The 9,239-nt window shown below is 36.0% G+C and overlaps 1 protein-coding gene across 1 annotated transcript in view; it reads left to right on the top strand.

The window, feature by feature from the left end:
* Positions 1-282: 282 nt before the first annotated feature.
* The window catches only part of LOC136768143 (cadherin-10), a 66,855-nt gene continuing 57,898 nt past the window's right edge, over positions 283-9,239 (top strand). The window contains exon 1 of the mRNA XM_066722199.1: positions 283-442. The gene's annotated coding sequence lies outside the window, so the exon portion shown is untranslated. The remainder of the gene's footprint in view (positions 443-9,239) is intronic.

The following is a 9,239-nucleotide window of genomic DNA, read 5'->3' as shown; positions in this document are numbered from 1 at the left end:
TTGCTTTAGACATCAAACATCAGAGAGTCAATCTATCACAGAAGGTTCTTAACAAAGACTCCCCCGCCTTCTATTTGCGAGCTCCCGCAGCATTCACATGGAAATCTCGATCATCCTGGAATATGCAACCTTCCCGCAGCCTCTAACCTCCTCATCCTCAGTTCTGTAGCTCCATCACCAACACTGCTCTGCGTGAGGGAGGTTTTTTATTAATCAGGGACTGTGAATGGCAGCCAATCAGGAACAGAGTCCCCTCTGCTTCAGCCTTTCTGCCTTCCAGAGCTAAAAGTGATGCAGAGAGAGGCAGCTGGAGTTAGACACAACTGTAGTCAGTCTTGGAATCTAACTGCAGCTGAGAGGCAACGGGCTGAGCTCTGCTAAACACCAGCAGGAAAAAAAAAAACTATCATGCATCCATAAGAGAAGTAAATGATCACTACAGGTAAGATTCCAGTCTTACATATGTTCATGTCTTATATATGGTGTGCAGTATTATTTTGCTTATAATTATAGTAGGATAATACCAAGTATATACCAGTCTGTACTTTATAAGCATTTGCTTTTCTAAGCTAATGCACCTCCAGTATATTAAGTTAACCATGTTTAATTCAAGTTGGAACGTAAAGACTCAAATCATTTGAAGCGGTTGATTAATACATCTGACTACCTAGTCTGACTACTGTTTATTGTATGCAGAGAGCAATGAATATAAATGAGCTGAACACATATTTTAGTAGCTTAATTCATCTTAAGTTAAAGGTAAAAGACAGGTTGAAGGGGGGAAAAGAAAAAGGAAAAAAGCTTTGGAATCATCAGAGTATCCAGTGCTGCAATAAAATCCATATTTTATGGGGACTTAAAAGAGAGTCGAAGAAAAAAAAATTAAGATGACAGAGTACCGGACACGTTTTAGCGATAGTTCAAGCAAATCTATCATATTGGTGAAAATGCAATGTAGCACTTTAGCAAGACTGCAGACACAGCTATATATTTCCACAGGTAGACTACTCATTCGCAGTACCTACTGGTTCAAGCATTTCAACAAAATAGCTGTTCTTTACCTGAGTTACAAAAATATAGACATGCAAGACAAGTATTAGTTTACCATACATATCTCAGTTTTATGCTAGAGCATGAAACCCATTATGTCTTTCAAAGTCAATGATCATTCTGATTTGTATTTCGATTTGCTGAACACTGGTTCAAGTTATATGTATTGACAGTGTTCTTTTAACTCCCAGATACTCCAATGTTTATGTAATTAAGATTTCTATGTAATGTGGTAATAAACAAACACAACATTAAATTAAATTAATTGTGTCAGTAATGGCCCTTTGGTTGCTTGTCCAGCATGTTCATAAATACATACAAACCAAAGTTGTATATAGCACCTGCGCAATAGATAAGAATGAATCAGTGGATAGTATATTCAGTTCATACTACATAAAGAGAAAACATCCAACAGTCCATTTCATCTGCATTCAAAGAAGGAAATCAGAAGAGTTACAATAAGCAAATTCTTTTTCAATCTTTCATGTTTCAGTTGCCGAGCTTTGATGCATATGTTGCCAGCCATATTCTACATGCAGAGATCTATGTTTTGAAGTATAGCATATCATTCTTCTACTTGTACAATATGTTCATTGTGCCACTGCATGATAGATAAAGTGTTGTGGTATATCTTAAACCTGTAAGGCTGTGTCTTGCACCTCTGAAGCACAAACACTATTTCGGAACCTAACTGCTATATGGATCATTTTACAACTATATCAATTAATGATTTATGTGGGTCATGTATATAAGAGTAACTGCATGAAGCAATTTTTGCTTAACTGAAATGAAGCACAAAAAAGTATTCAGAATTATAATTGCTTTTCAGCGTCAGTTTTAATAATGACCTCTTTTCCTCTGCATGCAGCAACAGTCATATCTTACACATGATGAACAATATGCTCTCACAAATATAATTTTCTTTTTAATTGGATTAAACTACTGACATTTGTTTAGTTTTTTCTACTCTGTACTCAGTATTGTCACAAACACATCAAGGTAAATTAAATGTCTACGTTTATTGAGGAGTATGGAATTGCACACTTCAAAAAAAAGAAACAATTCCGCTTTATGTTTAAAATCTGAAACTTGATGATTGCTTTTTGATCAAGCCAAACAACTTGTATAAAGATTGGCTTCATATTGTAGATTAATGTAACTTATCTGTGTATGTATTTATCAACTACTGTTTGGTTTAAAATGACCATATTGAAAAGCTGAAATTATTGAGTTTTGAACTACCTGTAAAAATCTCCCGATACATTCCCATAACAGCTATAATACTGATTATGTTAGTTACCTTTTTTGTTATATTTGCTCACAAATATATTACACACATATTGCTTGTAATGTTGCTCTTTCACATTTCCTGATACATTTATTGCGTACAGGTTGTGTATAAATAGATGACTTACCTATGAAGGAAAATTGCTGCATATAAACCCAAAGGAACTCATTGGACATAGAAACACTTTAAACTAGCTTACTAGTTAGTTATGTATTGCATGCATTATGTCATGATTATTTTATCATTTTCCAAAAAGTATAATTTGTGCATTTGTTATAGGAAATGTTTGGAGAGATCACATTTTGAGAAATGTTTTATAGCTGCAATTGTAACCATATTACGGTTTCAAAGTCAGAGTCTACCAGGTTCAGACTTTAAATGTTAAGTATCTTTGATCTATATCAAAGTTAAGTGAACATTACACAAATGCTTTAGATTACAGTCCATCTGTAACATTGATATTGGTGATGTTGGGGGGAGAAGGGGGGGAGAGAGGCTATGGACAGTCTATGAAAGGTCTTGGGCTCCACCAAGTGGCAGCTTTTGTATTTGTCTTGATGTGTACCTTTTCGAAGTTTTAGCTGCACCACAGGGTTCCTAACATATGCTGTAAAAATATGTTGCAAGAAAAATGGACTTTGTGTAGTAACATCAACTTCTTGTTACAAATTCATACCCAAGTGTCCTTCTCTAGCAGTTTATTCTTCAGTGTGTATGTTTTTGTTTTCCTTTTTCTTTCAGTGGTTCAATTAAACATAATAAATTTTTCATGTTATAACTATTCCCTCACCATTGCCCATTATTTAACCAATCTATAACAGAACAATGAGATGTATAAGGACATTGAAAAACAAAGCACAGTGACATGTGATTCATGGCTAATTGATTAGGGTTGTGGAGTCAGTAGCCAAACTTAAATATTAATATTTCGTTATAACTGACCAATTCAAATGTAATAAGATGTAATAATGTAATAAGAGATGCTGTAGGTGACTTCTCTTTTAGAGTTCGGAACTCACTTCTACACATGATTAATGGTTCAAATCAAACCAGAAAAAACGTATTTAAGGGCTTTTACAGTACTCTCTAACAGTACATTCATGTAAGTAATGGATAAAATGCATTCATACTGTATTGACTGGTGAAACCCCTCTGTGATATTTAATATAACACAGTATCAGTTGATGTCTTGTTTATCAATAGATTAGATATATCTTAGTTAACATTGACCTTTTTTTATAGGGCCTAAAAATAGAGTGTGCAATGGGATAATAGACCTCTGACTCTAGAGGTTTGTGTTCCACCTCAGCTGATATCTCAAGAGAAATGCATTTTGAATTTTCAGCCTAGACTGGAACAATTATGGCAAAGTTGTCTGTTTCATTGGGCAAGGACCCAGGACTCAGTGACAGCATATATTTATGTTCCGGATGGAGGCATTTGTTAGTGCAATGTGAGGAAGCCATCGGGGTGCCTTCAGGGAGAATGCCTGAATATAAACAATGTCACTACAACACAACAACACAAATACATTTCTGTGTTTTTGCAAAGCCTTGCATGGGATAATGTGTATGTTGCTTAATCCTTGAGATTCAATTTTGGGTCAGTGTCTTGTCTATGGTGATAATCAATCTTTTTAACTTAGTTAATATATCTTGGGGGTTTCAGAGACCCTGAGGATTTTAAATGTGAGGAATTGTTATCAAGGATTTCTGTACAGTGTATACACATGGTAGCTGGAGATATATATATATATATATATATATATATATATATATATATATATATATATATATATATATATAATTGACTTTAATTAAGGAATCAGTAATTAAGAATACACCCTCTGAAGTGATTCTTAATAATTTCTCACTATAATCTACATGAATATTAACTCTTTTAGTGGGAGTCTTATCAAACAGCAATTTATCACGTTTATATAAAATGATAAAACAAGCTGTAGACCACAGATTGCATAGATCTACTTTTGAATAATCAAACATTAACATAAGTTTTCAGCTTTATTATAAAATAATATAGTCCATTACAAAATTAAAGCAGAGCGAGTCTCTGTGCTATCTGGCATTAAATCACTGTTATATCAGCTGCTCAGTAATTTCTTCCCATCTGGGATCGAGCTTCTATTTATTTCAGTATATTCATTAAACATGGAGAGCGTATTCTAAGCTGATGATCTAGACCCACCTGTACAGTGAGTAGTAGACAGTGTTATTGTCTGGATATTGGAGTTTAAGGTCTTTGTTAGCTTTCCTTTAAACCCATGTGTTGCTTTTGGAAGAGAACAACTAAAACCTAGACTCCAAGTCACGGAGTGCACGCCACCAATCGCCCCTGATCAGATCTTTCAAGCCTTTTCAAATATGAACAGGAAGGGTGTCTTCCCTGCATGGCCTCTAATAGAGAAGATGCTGCAGTGCTCTAAGTAAAAACTCATCTCTTTCACATGGGGCTAGATCAAATCAAAACTTCCACACACCCGCAAAACACATAGTACAAATATGGTAACCTACCACTGTTCATTGCATTGTCTGAAACAATTATTTTCTACTTATGAATCAAGACATGATTTGATACAGGATCATACTTTCTGATTTGTGGATCTGTTTGGTCTAGGCCATAGTATCAATAGCCAAAGACTTTCAGCCTGCTGTGCTCCAGGGTTAATATTCTCCTTGGTGCATGTTGGGATAATGCAACATTAATTTGCAGGTATATCTTCAAGCAAACTGACACCCCTGAGAGCCCTGTCATCTTACATAACTAATGTATGGGCTGACGTAATGTCTTTTCATCAGATTTCCATTATAAGTTAGGGCCTTGCAAATCTACATGCTTAGAATTGATGAATAACTGGAGAAATGTCTAACATAGATCATTCATAAAAAGTTAACTTCATGAGGATCAAAAATAAAATGCAAGGTCACCTATCTGTTAAACATATTTCAGTCGTATATTTCTATCGTAATATATAACACATTTAATCAGAATAGCATATGCAGTTTACATCTTTCTTTTGAAATTTGCAAGAAAAAACCTTTTCTAAAGTTATTATGGCTTTTTCCTTGTTACCATTCATGGCCCCTCCCATTCCTTATCTGCCAAATAAAACAATCAACACAGTGACAGCTGGCTACATCTACCATTATACAACTTGGCCCCATTTACATTTATTTCCCTCCAAGAAACTGTACTTTGCATGTGAATTGTGAGTACTAATTTGAATCTCTGCCTATTTTCAGAAATGTGTGATTATGTGACACACACATATATATATTATATATAATGACACCGTGTGGGATTGGCCATGGCATCTGGGGCTCAGGAAACTATAGGCACCAGTGTGATGCAAATTGTGCTTTAATTATCTTACAGTGCCCAGTGATCAAAGTACATATAGTACTGTGCAAAAGTTTTAGGCAGGTTTGAAAACATGCTGTAAAGTAAGAATGCTTTCAAAAATAGACATGTTAATAGATTATATTTATCAATTAACTAAATGCAAATTGAGTGAACAGAAAAAAAATCTACATCAAATCCATATTTGGTGTGACCACCCTTTGCCTTCAAAACAGCATCAATTCTTCTAGGTACACTTGCACATAGTCAGGGATTTTGTAGGCATATAGTCAGGTGTCTGATTAAACAATGATACCAAACAGGTGATGATCATCAATTCAATATGTAGGTTGAAACACAATCATGAACTGAAACAGAAACAGCTGTGTAGGAGGAATAAAACTGGGTGAGGAACAGCCAAACTCAGCTAACAGGTTGCTGAGGTTGCTGCAGACAGTTTACTGTCAAAAGTCATACACCATGGCAAGACTGAGCACAGCAACAAGACACAAGGTAGTTATTCTGCATCAGCAAGGTCTCTCCCAGGCAGACATTTCAAGGCAGACGGGTTTCCAGATGTGCTGTCCAAGCTCTTTTGAAGAAGCAAAAAAAACGGGCAACGTTGAGGACCGTAGACGCAGCGGTCGGCCAAGGAAACTTACTGCAGCAGATGAAAGACACATCATGCTTATTTCCCTTCACAATCAGAAGATGTCCAGCAGTGCCATCAGCTCAGAATTGGCAGAAAACAGTGGGACCCTGGTACACCCATCTACTGTCCGGAGAAGTCTGGTCGGAAGTGGCCTTCATGGAAGACTTGCAGCCAAAAAGCCATACCTCCGACATGGCAACAAGGCCAAGCGACTCAACTATGCATGAAAACACAGGAACTGGGGTGCAGAAAAATGGCAGCAGGTGCTCTGGACTGATGAGTCAAAATTTGAAATATTTGGCTGTAGCAGAAGGCAGTTTGTTCGCTGAAGGGCTGGAGAGCGGTACATGAATGAGAGTCTGCAGGCAACAGTGAAGAAGGGTGGAGGTTCCTTGCAAGTTTGGAGCTGCATTTCTGCAAATTGAATTGGGGATTTGGTCAGAATTAATGGTCTCCTCAATGCTAAGAAGTACAGGCAGATACTTATTCATCATGCAATACCATCAGGGAGGCATCTGATTGGCCCCAAATTAATTCTGCAGCATGACAATGACCCCAAATATACAGTGAAAGTCATTAAGAACTATCTTCAGCATAAAGAAGAACATGGAGTCCTGGAAGTGATGGTATGGCCCCCACAGAGCCCTGATCTCAACATCATCGAGTCTGTCTTGGATTACATGAAGAGAGAGAAGCAAATGAGGCTGCCTAAATCCACAGAAGATCTGTGGTTAGTTCTCCAAGATGTTTGTGCCAACCTACCTGCCGAGTTCCTTCAGAAACTGTGTGCAAGTGTACCTAGAAGAATTGATGCTGTTGTGAAGGCAAAGGGTGGTCTTACCAAATATGGATTTGATGTAGATTTGTCTTCTGTTCACTCACTTTGCATTTAGTTAATTGATAAATATAATCTATGAACATGTCTATATTTGAAAGCATTCTTACTTTACAGCATTTTTTCACACCTACCTAAAACTTTTGCACAGTACTGTAGATAGACAAAACCCTATCTCCTCTTAAGCCTAAGCTAAACATATAAACAGGTACCTCTATAAACAAGTAACTAAGCAAAGACAGTCACACTAGCAAACAAGTAACTCCATATTCTAAAGCTGTAGTCAAATTCAAATCTAAAAGTCCGTATCGTCTTAATTTTTCTCTGTCTCTCACAGGTTCTCCTCCTGCCTCTCCACAACCGCACCATGCTGCCCAACATCACAACATATAGGCCTATATATTAGGTTAGGATGTTTTGAAAAAGGTAGCAAGCATCCTGCTATGGAACACAGCCTCAGTTTATCATTGATGTACTATTGCTTATTCATCATAGATTCTAGTGGTATTAAAGATTCAACATAAATAACGCGAGTTCAGTCTGGGAGAGCCAATATGTCTGTAACTCCATCGATATCAAAGGATTTTAAGATATAATAAATGGCACCCCCTGTTTTAAACTCAGTTCAAAGACTTGCAATCTTTACTACTCATTAAGATGAATCCACATTTGATAAACTTTGAAAATACATAATTCTTCAGACTAATTTAATTAAACAGCTACATCTCTTAGTAGGGATTTTTTCCTCTCATATTTATATTACTTACTGTGCAAAGTAATTTAGAAGTCATATTGAAAAAGAGAGACTACTGAATACATGATTAAATTGTAAGGACATTTGCAAAGGATAATTAAAATATTCAATCATAATTTGTGCACCTGATTTATAGCAATTACTCTTTCCAGATATTCCAAATTCAATAAGACAAATCTTATACTAAAATAGGAGTTAAGCATACACCCTTAACTATTAATGTTGTGGCATGCTGTTTTGTTCATCAATTAATACAATGGCTGCTTAAAAACATGAGTAGTGGAAACAACTGAAAAAACAGCTAATTGAAGCATCATATTTGCATCTTAGCTCATGTTCTGCTTTTAAATGGAAACTAAATATACAATTTCATAAAACATATAAAGATATGTTGTTTACAGATTTGTGTTGCATACAGATACTACAATATAATAAGTAAATAACTTAAACACAAGTTAATCATTTAAGGTTTTCTCTTTTATAATAAGATTTTAATAAAAAAGCCACCTGCTGATTTTGATCAAATTAATCTTGACGCAATTGTTCCCACAAGCTAAACAGTTGTTTAACAAAGAGTATAAAATGTGCCAGAAGTATAAAACAAAGGAACTTGATGATCCTGCATTAACACATGTTCCATCAATTAGACAAGAGTGACAAAATATCATGTAAGTGATGATACTAACCACTACTTAATCACCACTAATGAATATGTATATAAGTGTATCATTAGACTATGTGTAAATTCTATAAAGATTATCCTGCATTCTCAGACTGTACACTGCTGACAGCTTTCTAGGCATCTTCATGACCAAGAAGAAACAGACCAGACTGATCTAGTACAGCATACCATAGACAAAAGTGATCCTATCAAGGTTCACTCCCACTAGTTATCCTTCAACTACCAGAACAGATTATTTCTGAAATGTGAGAAATCAGTTTCAACGGTCTAACAGCCCATCGACTGTGTCTATTCTGTGTAGACAACCAGCATCTCACTGATGTGAGTCGTACCGTGTTGTGCCTTTGCATTGTCAGGCCTCCTTTCCTTCTCTGATATTAAGATTTTTTTTTTCTCCTGAAGGAGTACACTTTCCTAGATCAAGATGCTGTTAATGTCACTGGCACACTCTCAGGGGGTTATTTTGCTGGTTTTGTTTCCCCACGGACACTGAATTCAGATCAAGGATTTCTTCTCAGTCTGGCAAGACATTAAAAATAAACACTGTCCACAGGTTGTGGCTGAACACTAAGATTTGGGTGGGCTATCAGAAATCGACCTAAGCTTTTGTTAAGCTAACCT

The sequence above is a fragment of the Amia ocellicauda genome, chromosome 2, assembly GCF_036373705.1.
Source record: "Amia ocellicauda isolate fAmiCal2 chromosome 2, fAmiCal2.hap1, whole genome shotgun sequence".
Taxonomy (NCBI): Eukaryota; Metazoa; Chordata; class Actinopteri; order Amiiformes; family Amiidae; genus Amia; species Amia ocellicauda.
Note: the sequence above shows the minus strand (reverse complement) of the source record. Positions and strands in the feature narration are given on the sequence as shown.